Below are 13,554 nucleotides of genomic sequence, written 5' to 3' on the forward strand. Positions count from 1 at the left end.
CAACTCAACATGTACCTTTGGAGACACCTGTAGAGATCCTTTATAATCACCCAGTTACGTTGTGACATTTGGTAGCACACAAAGTGTTCCTCCGGTAAATGGGAGTTGCATAATCTCATAGTTGTAGGAACTTGTATAAGTCATGAAGAAAGCAATAGCAACATACTAAACGATCAAGTGCTAAGCTAACGGAATGGGCCAAGTCAATCACATTATTCTCCTAATGATGTGATCCCGTTAATCAAATGACAACACATGTCTATGGTTAGGAAACATAACCATCTTTGATTAATGAGCTAGTCAAGTAGAGGCATACTAGTGACATTAAGTTTGTCTATGTATTCACACATGTATCATGTTTCCGGTTAATACAATTCTAGCATGAATAATAAACATTTATCATGATATGAGGAAATAAATAATAACTTTATTATTGCCTCTAGGGCATATTTCCTTCAGTCTCCCACTTGCACTAGAGTCAATAATCTAGATTACATAGTAATGATTCTAACACCCATGGAGTCTTGGTGTTGATCATGTTTTGCTCGTGGAAGAGGCTTAGTCAATGGGTCTGCAACATTCAGATCCGTATGTATCTTGCAAATCTCTATGTCTCCCACCTGGACTTGGTCCCGGATGGAATTGAAGCGTCTCTTGATGTGCTTGGTCCTCTTGTGAAATCTGGATTCCTTTGCCAAGGCAATTGCACCAGTATTGTCACAGAAGATCTTCATTGGTCCCGATGCACTAGGTATGACACCTAGATCAGAAATGAACTCCTTCATCCAGACTCCTTCATTTGCTGCTTCCGAAGCAGCTATGTACTCCGCTTCGCATGTACATCCCGCCATGATGCTTTGTTTAGAACTGCACCAACTGACAGCTCCACCGTTCAATATAAACACGTATCCGGTTTGCGATATAGAATCGTCCGGATCAGTGTCAAAGCTTGCATCGACGTAACCATTTACGACTAGTTCTTTGTCACCTCCATAAACGAGAAACATATCCTTAGTCCTTTTCAGGTATTTCAGGATATTCTTGACCGATGTCCAGTGATCCACTCCTGGATTACTTTGGTACCTCCCTGCTAAACTTATTGCTAAGCATACGTCAGGTCTGGTACACAGCATTGCATACATGATAGAGCCTATGGCTGAAGCATAGGGAACATCTTTCATTTTCTCTCTATCTTCTGCTGTTGTTGGGCATTGAGTCTGACTCAACTTCACACCTTGTAATACAGGTAAGAACCCTTTCTTTGCCTGATCCATTTTCAACTTTTTAAAAAACTTTATCAAGGTATGTGCTTTGTGAAAGTCCAATTAAGCGTCTTGATCTATCTCTATAGATCTTGATGCCCAATATGTAAGCAGCTTCACCGAGGTCTTTCATCGAAAAACTTTTATTCAAGTATCCCTTTATGCTATCCAGAAATTCTATATCATTTCCAATCAACAATATGTCGTCTACATATAATATCAGAAATGCTACAGAGCTCCCACTCACTTTCTTGTAAATACAGGCTTCTCCAAAACTCTGTATAAAATCATATGCTTTGATCACACTATCAAAGCGTTTATTCCAACTCTGAGAGGCTTGCACCAGTCCAAAAAAGGATCGCTGGAGCTTGCACACTTTGTTAGCACCTTTTGGATCGACAAAACCTTCCGGTTGCATCATATACAACTCTTCTTCCAGAAATCCATTCAGGAATGCAGTTTTGACATCCATTTGCCATATTTCATAATAATAAAATGCGGCAATTGCTAACATGATTCGGACAGACTTAAGCATCGCTACGGGTGAGAAAGTCTCATCGTAGTCAACCCCTTGAACTTGTCGAAAACCTTTCGCAACAAGTCGAGCTTTGTAGACAGTTACATTACCATCAGCGTCAGTCTTCTTCTTGAAGATCCATTTATTCTCGATGGCTTGCCGATCATCGGGCAAGTCAACCAAAGTCCATACTTTGTTCTCATACATGGATCCCATCTCAGATTTCATGGCCTCAAGCCATTTTGCGGAATCTGGGCTCATCATCGCTTCCTCATAGTTCGTAGCTTCGCCATGGTCAAGTAACATGACTTCCAGAATAGGATTACCGTACCACTCTGGTGCGGATCTTACTCTGGTTGACCTACGAGGTTCGGTAGTAACTTGATCTGAAGTTTCATGATCAATATCATTAGCTTCCTCACTGATTGGTGTAGTCGTCACAGGAACCGGTTCATGTGATGAACTATTTTCCAATAAGGGAGCAGGTACAGTTACCTCATCAAGTTCTACTTTCCTCTTGCTCACTTCTTTCGAGAGAAACTCCTTTTCTAGAAAGGATCCGAATTTAGCAACAAAAGGCTTGCCCTCAGATCTGTGATAGAAGGTGTACACAATAGTCTCTTTTGGGTATCCTATGAAGACACATTTCTCTGATTTGGGTTCAAGCTTATCTGGTTGAAGTTTCTTCACATAAGCATCGCAGCCCCAAACTTTAAGAAACGACAACTTTGGTTTCTTGCCAAACCACGGTTCATAAGGCGTTGTCTCAACGGATTTTGATGGTGCCCTAGTTAACGTGAATGTTGTCGTCTCTAAAGCATAACCCCAAAATGATAGCGGTAAATCAGTAAGAGACATCATAGATCGCACCATATCTAGTAAAGTACGATTACGACGTTCGGACACACCATTTCGTTGTGGTGTTCCGGGTGGCGTGAGTTGCGAAACTATTCCGCATTGCTTCAAATGTAAACCAAACTCGTAACTCAAATATTCTCCTCCACGATCCGATCGTAGAAACTTTATTTTCTTGTTACGATGATTTGCCACTTCACTCTGAAATTCTTTGAACTTTTCAAATGTTTCAGACTTGTGTTTCATCAAGTAGATATACCCATATCTGCTCAAATCATCTGTGAAGGTGAGAAAATAACGATACCCGCCGCGAGCCTCAATATTCATTGGACCACATACATCAGTATGTATGATTTCCAACAAATCAGTTGCTCGCTCCATAGTTCCGGAAGAACGGCGTTTTAGTCATCTTGCCCATGAGGCACGGTTCGCAAGTACCAAGTGATTCATAATCAAGTGATTCCAGAAGTCCATCAGTATGGAGTTTCTTCATGCGCTTTACACCAATATGACCCAAACGGCAGTGCCACAAATAAGTTGCACTATCATTATCAACTCTGCATCTTTTGGCTTCAACATTATGAATATGTGTATCACTACTATCGAGATTTAATAAAAATAGACCACTCTTCAAGGGTGCATGACCATAAAAGATATTACTCATATAAATAGAACAACCATTATTCTCTGATTTAAATGAATAACCGTCTCGCATCAAACAAGATCCAGATATAATGTTCATGCTCAACGCTGGCACCAAATAACAATTATTCAGGTCTAAAACTAATCCCGATGGTAGATGTAGAGGTAGCGTGCCGACCGCGATCACATCGACTTTGGAACCATTTCCCACGCGCATCGTCACCTCGTCCTTAGCCAATCTTCGCTTAATCCGTAGTCCCTGTTTCGAGTTGCAAATATTAGCAACAGAACCAGTATCAAATACCCAGGTGCTACTGCGAGCATTAGTAAGGTACACATCAATAACATGTATATCACATATACCTTTGTTCACCTTGCCATCCTTCTTATCCGCCAAATACTTGGGGCATTTCCGCTTCCAGTGACCAGTCTGCTTGCAGTAGAAGCACTAAGTCTCAGGCTTAGGTCCAGATTTGGGTTTCTTCTCTTGAGCAGCAACTTGTTTGCTGTTCTTCTTGAAGTTCCCCTTCTTCTTCCCTTTACCCTTTTTCTTGAAACTGGTGGTCTTATTGACCATCAACACTTGATGCTCCTTCTTGATTTCTACCTCCGCAGCCTTTAGCATTGCGAAGAGCTCGGGAATAGTCTTGTCCATCCCTTGCATATTATAGTTCATCACGAAGCTCTTGTAGCTTGGTGGCAGTGATTGAAGAATTCTGTCAATGACACTATCATCAGGAAGATTAACACCCAGTTGAATCAAGTGATTATTATACCCAGACATTTTGAGTATATGTTCACTGACAGAACTATTCTCCTCCATCTTGCAGCTATAGAACTTATTGGAGACTTCATATCTCTCAATCCGGGCATTTGCTTGAAATATTAACTTCAACTCCTGGAACATCTCATATGCTCCATGACGTTCAAAACGTCGTTGAAGTCCCGGTTCTAAGCCGTAAAGCATGGCACACTGAACTATCGAGTAGTCATCAGCTTTGCTCTGCCAGACGTTCTTAACGTCATCAGTTGCATCTGCAGTAGGCCTGGCACCCAGCGGTGCTTCGAGGACGTAATTCTTCTGTGCAGCAATGAGGATAATCCTCAAGTTACGGACCCAGTCCGTGTAATTGCTACCATCATTTTTCAACTTAGCTTTCTCAAGGAACGCATTAAAATTCAACGGAACAACAGCACGAGCCATCTATCTACAACAAACATAGACAAGCAAAATACTATCAGGTACTAAGTTCATGATAAATTTAAGTTCAATTAATCATATTACTAAAGAACTCCCACTTAGACAGACATCTCTCTAGTCATCTAAGTGATCACGTGATCCAAATCAACTAAACCATGTCCGATCATCACGTGAGATGGAGTAGTTTTCAATGGTGAACATCACTATGTTGATCATATCTACTATATGATTCACGTTCGACCTTTCGGTCTCCGTGTTCCGAGGCCATATCTGTATATGCTAGGCTCGTCAAGTTTAACCTGAGTATTCCGCGTGTGCAACTGTTTTGCACCCGTTGTATTTGAACGTAGAGCCTATCCCGATCATCACGTGGTGTCTCAGCACGAAGAACTTTCGCAACGGTGCATACTCAGGGAGAACACTTCTTGATAATTAGTGAGAGATCATCTTAAAATGCTACCGTCAATCAAAGCAAGATAAGATGCATAAAGGATAAACATCACATGCAATCAATATAAGTGATATGATATGGCATCATCATCTTGTGCTTGTGATCTCCATCTCCGAAGCACCGTCGTGATCACCATCGTCACCGGCGCGACACCTTGATCTCCATCGTAGCATCGTTGTCGTTTCGCCATCTATTGCTTCTACGACTATCGCTACCGCTTAGTGATAAAGTAAAGCAATTACAGGGCGCTTGCATTTCATACAATAAAGCGACAACCATATGGCTCCTGCCAGTTGCGATAACTCGGTTACAAAACATGATCATCTCATACAATAAAATATAGCATCACGTCTTGACCATATCACATCACAACATGCCCTGCAAAAACAAGTTAGACGTCCTCTACTTTGTTGTTGCAAATTTTACGTGGCTGCTACGGGCTGAGCAAGAACCGTTCTTACCTACGCATCAAAACCACAACGATAGTTCGTCAAGTTAGTGTTGTTTTAACCTTCGCAAGGACCGGGTGTAGCCACACTCGGGTCAACTAAAGTTGGAGAAACAGACACCCGTCAGCCACCTGTGTGCAAAGCACGTCGGTAGAACTAGTCTTGCGTAAGCATACGCGTAATGTCGGTCCGGGCCGCTTCATCCAACAATACCGCCAAACCAAAGTATGACATGCTGGTAAGCAGTATGACTTGTATCGCCCACAACTCACTTGTGTTCTACTCGTGCATATAACATCTACGCATAAAACCAGGCTCGGATGCCACTGTTGGGGAACGTAGTAATTTCAAAAAAAATCCTACGCACACGCAAGATCATGGTGATGCATAGCAACGAGAGGGGAGAATGTTGTCCACGTACCCTCATAGACTGAAAGCGGAAGCGTTAGAACAACGTGGTTGATGTAGTCGTATGTCTTCACGGCCCGACCGATCAAGCACCGAAACTACGGCTCTTTTGAGTTCTAGCACACGTTCAGCTCGATGACGTCCCTCGAACTCTGATCCAGCCGAGTGTCGAGGGAGAGTTCCGTCAGCACGACGGCATGGTGACGGTCTTGATGTTCTACCGTCGCAGGGCTTCGCCTAAGCACCGCTACAATATTATTGAGGAGGACTATGGTGGAGGGGGGCACCGCACATGGCTAAGAGATCAAGAGATCAATTGTTGTGTCTTTAGAGGTGCCCCCTGCCCCCGTATATAAAGGAGCAAGGGGGAAGGGGGCGGGCGGCCTAGGAGGGGGCGCGCCATGGGGAGTCCTACTCCCACCGGAAGTATGACCCCCTCCTTCCTTGTTGGACTAGGGGAAGGAAAGGGAGAGGAGGAGAAGGAAAGAGGGGGGCCGGCCCCCCTTGCCCTAAACCAATTCGGTTTGTGCCTTGGGGGGCGCGCCCCACACTCCCCTTGCTGCCCTCTATTTCCACTAAGGCCCATGTAGGCCCATTAAGCTCCCGGGGGGTTCCGGTAACCTCCCGGTACTCCGGTAAAATCCCGATTTCACCCGGAACACTTCCGATATCCAAATATAGGCTTCCAATATATTAATCTTCATGTCTCGACCATTTCGAGATTCCTTATCATGTCCGTAATCACATCCGGGACTCCGAACAACCTTCGGTACATCAAAACTCATAAACTCATAATATAACTGTCATCGAAACCTTAAGCGTGCGGACACTATGGGTTCGAGAACTATGTAGACATGACCGAGAACTGTTTCCGGTCAATAACCAATAGCGGAACCTGGATGCTCATATTGGCTCCTACATATTCTACGAAGATCTTTTATCGGTCAAACCTCATAACAACATGCGTTGTTCCCTTTGTCATCGGTATGTTACTTGCCCGAGATTCGATCATCGGTATCCCAATACCTAGTTCAATCTTGTTACCGGCAAGTCTCTTTACTCGTTACGTAATGCATCATTCCGTAACTAACTATTTAGCTACATTGCTTGCAAGGCTTGTAGTGATGTGCATTACCGAGAGGGCCCATAGATACCTCTCCGACAATCAGAGTGACAAAACCTAATCTCGAAATACGCCAACTCAACATGTACCTTTGGAGACACCTGTAGAGCTCCTTTATAATCACGCAGTTACGTTGTGACGTTCGGTAGCACACAAAGTGTTCCTCCGGTAAACAGGAGTTGCATAATCTCATAGTTGTAGGAACTTGTATAAGTCATGAAGAAAGCAATAGCAACATACTAAACGATCAAGTGCTAAGGTAACGGAATGGGCCAAGTCAATCACATTATTCTCCTAATGATGTGATCCCGTTAATCAAATGACAACACATGTCTATGGTTAGGAAACATAACCATCTTTGATTAATGAGCTAGTCAAGTAGAGGCATACTAGTGACATTAAGTTTGTCTATGTATTCACACATGTATCATGTTTCCGGTTAATACAATTCTAGCATGAATAATAAACATTTATCATGATATTTAGAAATAAATAATAACTTTATTATTGCCTCTAGGGCATATTTCCTTCACCCAAGGCACCCAAGTAAATATTCAAGGAGACTCAAGCGTCTAAGCTTGGGGATGCCCCGGAAGGCATCCCCTCTTTCTTCAACAAGTATCGATATGTTTTCGGATTCGTTTCGTTCATGCGATATGTGCAAGTCTTGGAGCGTCTTTTGCATTTAGTTTTCACTTTTCTTTTATGCACCATGCTGGTATGAGATAGTCCATGGTTGATTTATAGAATGCTCATTGCACTTCACTTAAATCTTTTGAGTATGGCTTTATAGAATGCTTCATGTGCTTCACTTATATCATTTGAAGTTTGGATTGCCTGTTTCTCTTCACATAGAAAATCGCCATTTGTAGAATGCTCTTTTGCTTCATTTATATTTGTTAGAGCGTGGGCATATCTTTTGCAGAAAGAATTAAACTCTCTTGCTTCACTTATATCTACTAGTAAAAATGTCCGTGCGTTGCAACGGGAGAAAAAAATCAGCTTCCCTAGCACAACGGCTCAAGACCACATGATGCTGCATCACTCACATGCTCTCTATCGCTACCTATCTATCTATTTATCTCATTCAGACATTTCGCGAATTATCGGGCATTTTATCGACAATAACAAAATGTGCATGCATGAAGTGGTACACTCTCAGTTATAAAAATATGGAACTGCTGACCTTGATGCATTGGATTTGCGTTAATTGCGATCTCTTTTTTACCAAGGAGACATGTGCATCCCTTCAGACATCACATTTCTTGCTAAATGAACTCTGTGCAAAACACAAACAATTCAAAGAGTATTTATTGGCATGAAAAAAATCCCAGATCATTTTAATTGAGGAACAACATTCATCAGCCGAGCTAATCAGGCATGCAAAGCCAACAACAACCATAGCATTTTATTGCAATTAAATATAAAATAAATTGCCCCTGAGCTCACAGTTGCATCGGCAGAAATTTTTATGGCACAAGGAATACATTAAAAATCTGATAATCACAGGATCGTCATTGATTCAGTTCAGAATTCCAAGTCAACTCTCATTTTCCTACAGTTCTAAATTATTGCTGGCATCGTACGGTTTGAGGTCATAAATTACATGAAATAAAAATAATTTGTTTTCTCACACTCCACAATAGATCCTTGGTTTTTTTTGAACAAAAATCACAAATGACAGCCACTCCTAACTCTACAACCTTTTAGGATCTCTTTTTCAGTTTCCTTCCACTGAAGACACACCCTAACCTCAGTATTGTCAGACAAAACACATATTCTGCTAAGTTATCCAATACCTCTTAGTCTACCGTGTGCTCTCGAATTTGGTTTCAGTGCAGACTCTTCGGACTCCGCGGGGCGCTATCCCTACTGCAATCGTCATCCAGCCCACCGCCACTGTAATACGCAACCACGAATGATTCCCACTGCCCCATTGCCCCCTCTGTCCAATCTTGCTTCTCTTGTTTAGATCAGTCCCGCACCCCGCTCGTGTACACATCAATGTGCGTGTGCGATGGCCAGTGCAACATCTCTCTACATTGGCATCATAACAATGTTATGCTTTACCCGGTGCTCCATTGTATACCACCCATTATCTGATGTCCGTAGCAGCCTTATCATCGCAGGACACTCACAGCGGCACAACCTTGTATTCTCACGCAAAGCCTCCCCCTGCTCCAACGGATGTTTTATCATCAGACCAGACCCTCCATCCAGCGCAAATGTGAAGGAGAACTGAATTTTTAATTGATATACATACTGAGCAACCACAAACAGTCTCTTGCATGGTCTTCCGCTTGTCGGGATTCAATCGGCTCTTCCCATGCCTGATACTAAACCCATTTTCCCACTAATACAGGTTGTAAAAGACGTATGCCTCTGTCAGCGAGGCAAATGTGGTGCCCAACTCCGGCTTGACGACCTCTTCTACATGCCTCTGTGAAAGCCCTTATGGACTTCTCAAGAGTACCCATACTAACGGGGCATAGGATTCGCTCTGTAGGATTCGCTCCCACAAGAACTCTGTGATAAAGCAAAAGCCAAATCAGCGACCTGTCGTTCAAGGCGAAACACTTGAGACACAACAAAATTACCAATACAACGCAAAATGATTAAAAAAGATAAGACAAAAAAAACCACACGGAAGGCCGTGAGGGCTTTCAGAAAAACACACAGGCCAGAGCACTGTTTTTCTTTCCTGAAATTACCCCAAATGGCGCCTGTCCCCCGTTTTTTGGCGACCGCATTCCTGAACTACGGTGCAATTTTATTCACTGAGCGATGCAAAACAGACCCCATCCTCCCACCATAAATCATGAACTCATCACCCACCCTCTGTACACGGATTTAGGTACCAATTTTTTCACTACCCCTACAAAATCTTATGCGCGTGATCTACAGCTCGTTTTTGCATCCAACACTGCATCAAAAATAACTCTAAATGTACTGTATGACGGAAAAATCAAACACACAACTTAAGTCCATGGACGCGCAAAATCTGAGGCGCAGCAACGCAAAATCTTTTTGCAACTCTCGCAGTGACCTGGCAGAACAGCCTAACCTCTTTCAGCAACATAACTACATGCATTTTTTCAGTACAGAACATTGATTCACAATAGCGCCTCTATCAGAAAATTACTTTCACCACAGCACCCTACCCCACCACACGCCAACACTACATCAAAATGAATGCCTAATTCCATTTTCTAACCCTCGTCACAACTCGCCAGAAAATTAGCACAAATATTCACAACACGGAATTCAGACACGCATACCTCTCGATCCACCCTGGTCCCTGGTGACTGCGGATTTGGCTTCATAGCTGACTCACCAGACTCCGCCGGGCCGATGTCCCTAATGTCCTCGTCACCGGGATCACCACAACTGTATTGAGCAGACATCGACGAATCACGCAGCCCAGCCTAACATCGGAAAGGATATCTTGAAAAGCAAGTGCTTGGCTAACAACACACATGAGAAAAATGGTGAGCAGAGTATGCATTGCTTAATGCCCCAAAAATCTGTTTAAACAAGACTGCCATGCAAGCTATACATCTAAATAAACGGGGGCTTAATATATACTTATACTAATCTAGGGGATAAAATGAAGTGAAGGTATCCTTTCAGTAATCTTTCCAAGCAAAATCTCTTCATAGCTTTACGCCAGATTGGTTGAGCGACCTCAAGAAGTCTAAAAACTTGACAAGACCAGAAGACTAACAGTGATAATCTGAACCACTGAGCAAAGCTTATATGCCAGATCGCTCAATCCTGCTGCTGTCTAATTAAGCAGTTAATTGCATTGAAGATTCAGATACAATAAGCAGATACGCAAGATGCATCACTATTATGTGTGTAAATAAGTTAAATGCATACATGTTAGAATTGCAAGATAATGATGTTGTTCATACCAAATAGTATCCCATTGCTACGCATGTGTCTATGCAAGATGGATCATACATGAAGATAGAAAAATCTTGGTAGTTCGTTCAATGCATAAAGGCCTTAAGCTGGTTCCTTACAGTAAAGAAAACAACATTAATGGTCTTGGAAATAATATATGAAGGTACTGTTTCGTTCAGTCTTCTGCTTGCCTGATGGATTAATTCCTGGTCGATGGGATCTATGCTCTTACCATTATTTAAAAAAAGGATAATGCCTATGCTCTTAGAATTACTTGACATCACCAAGTTCTCTTTCAGATTGCCCCATGAACCGAGTCAGAACTTTGTAACTCTAATTCCTCTAATTAAAGTGTTTCAAGTACTGCATAACCTGTCAGCACAAATACATCAACAATTCTGCAGTAGATAATCGTGTCTTCAAATAGTAGCACGTATCATCAGCTCATCTCATGTTATCTAAATCTACATGGACAAATGAAATAATGATAGATCGGTGAAAGACAATGAAAGAAATAAAAACAATCTTCAGGCTCTGTAGTGATTGTTCCTATTCTCGTAGGTTACATACATATAAAGATGTGCAGCAGATGGGTGTGTTGCGGATAACCGTGACGGTCGTTCAGAATAGTGGCTGCGGGGCCGACCACAAGAGACAATGAGCGGCCCTAGATCACTCAAAATCGTAACGATGTTTTATCGCAGCATTAGCAGCCAGATCCCCAAATCACCCCAGTGCCCATCCAGCTCAATCCACATACAGTGGCAGGAGCTCGTCAGCCCCAGCACCTTCAGGCTTCAGCCCTCCACAACCAAGTCGCCGCCCACCTCCACCCAGACTTGACCGAAAGGAAGGAGGGACGAACCTAGGGCCGCCGGAGACGTGCCGTTGAAGCCATGTCTGAAACCCTAGCCACGGAGGTGGGGTTGCGAGCGGGTGGTAGAGGCTGGGAAAGAGAATCTAGCCGGAGCGGAGGGAGGCGCGGACCGTGGGGAGCTCGGGGGCGTTCTGCGCAGCGCCGGAGCTCGCCGGAAGCGTGCGGCGTGGGTGGTGGCGGCGGCGAGGCATGGGCGAGAGGAGAGGAGGCGAATTCGTGCGCCGTGTGTGGTCCTGTTTTTTTTCTTTACGAATTTGCTCGTACCGAGGGTTGAATACCCCAAACTACAAGGTCTTTTTTGCAAGAACGAAACGTTTTCTCATATTAGCAACTTAAAAGGGGACTGCGGGTTGAATATCAGAAACCACGGGGACTTTTTTGCAAACCGGCCGGTGACGTACGACCAGAAGCAATACGCGCTTTATTAGTAGAAGTATAGATTTAGATAGATGGCAGGAATTGGTCATTCACATGGTTAGTCATTAAATCCTACATAAACTTTTAGATCGCTGAATATGATATGTTTGATTACTTGCAATAGTTTTGCGATATAAAGGTGGTGATATTAGAGTCATGCTAGTGGGTGACTGTGGATTAGTAGAAATACTTGTGTTGAGGTTTGTGATCCCCGAAGCATGCACGTATGGTGAACCGTTATGTAACGAAGTTGGAGCATGAGGTATTTATTGATTATCATCCTTTGTGTGGAGCTCGGGATCGCTTGATGGTTAACTCCTACCAATCATTCCCCTAGGAGCATGCGTGTAGTACTTTGTTTCGATGGCTAATAAATTTTTGCAATAACTATGTGAGTTCTTTATGACTAATGTTGAGTCCATGGATTATACGCACTCTAACCCTTCCATCATTGCTAGCCTCTTCGGTGCCGTGCATTGCCCTTTCTCACCTTAAGAGTTGGTGCAAACTTCGCCGGTGCATCCAAACCCCGTGATACGGTACGCTCTATCACACATAAGCCTCCTTATATCTTCCTCAAAACAGCCACCATATCTACCTATTATGGCATTTTCATAGCCATTCCAAGATATATTGCCATGCAACTTCCATCATCATCATATACATGACTTGAGCATTTATTGTCATATTGCTTTGCATGATCGTAAGATAGCTAGCATGATATTTTCATGGCTTGTCCGTTTTTTGATGTCATTGCTATGCTAGATCATTGCACATCCTGGTACACCGGCGGAGGCATTCATATAGAGTCATATCTTTGTTCTAGTATCGAGTTGTAATTCATGAGTTGTAAATAAATAAAAGTTTGATGATCATCATTATTAGAGCATTGTCCCCTAAAAAAAGAAAAAAAAAGAAAGGCAAAAAAAGGAAAGGCCAAATTAAAAAAAGGCCAAAAAAAAGAAAGGCCCAAAAAAAGGAAATAAAAAAGGGGGACAATGTTACTATCTTTTTCCACACTTGTGCTTCAAAGTAGCACCATGTTCTTCATATAGAGAGTCTCCTATGTTGTCACTTTCATATACTAGTGGGAATTTTTCATTATAGAACTTGGCTTGTATATTCCAACGATGGGCTTCCTCAAAATGCCCTAGGTCTTCGTGAGCAAGCAAGTTGGATGCACACACACTTAGTTTCTTTTGTTGAGCTTTCATACATTTATATCTTTAGTGCATCAGTTGCCTGGCAATCCCTACTCCTCATGTTGACATCAATTGATGGGCATCTCCATAGCCCGTTGATTAGCCTCGTCAATGTGAGACTTTCTCCTTTTTTGTCTTCTCCACACAACCTCCACCATTATATTCTATTCCACCCATAGTGCTATATCCATGGCTCACGCTCATGTATTGCGTGAGAGTTGAAAAAGTTTGAGAATACTAAAGT

At 42.7% G+C, this 13,554-nt stretch overlaps 1 long non-coding RNA gene across 3 annotated transcripts; it reads right to left on the bottom strand.

Annotated features, from left to right (window-relative positions):
* Positions 1-8,496: 8,496 nt before the first annotated feature.
* On the bottom strand, positions 8,497-11,715 carry LOC123136188 (uncharacterized). Of its 3 annotated transcripts, XR_006466649.1 has the most exons (4): positions 11,680-11,715; positions 10,187-11,186; positions 9,172-9,434; positions 8,497-9,083 (listed from the first exon to the last, which is right to left on the bottom strand). It is a non-coding gene; the product is annotated as an uncharacterized lncRNA (long non-coding RNA). The 3 variants fall into 3 exon arrangements; XR_006466647.1 differs by lacking the exon at positions 11,680-11,715 and having other exon boundaries at positions 10,187-11,363; XR_006466648.1 differs by lacking the exon at positions 11,680-11,715 and having other exon boundaries at positions 9,172-9,464; positions 10,187-11,363.
* Between the last annotated feature and the right edge of the window lie 1,839 nt (positions 11,716-13,554).

The sequence above is a fragment of the Triticum aestivum genome, chromosome 6B (genome assembly GCF_018294505.1).
Source record: "Triticum aestivum cultivar Chinese Spring chromosome 6B, IWGSC CS RefSeq v2.1, whole genome shotgun sequence".
Taxonomy (NCBI): Eukaryota; Viridiplantae; Streptophyta; class Magnoliopsida; order Poales; family Poaceae; genus Triticum; species Triticum aestivum.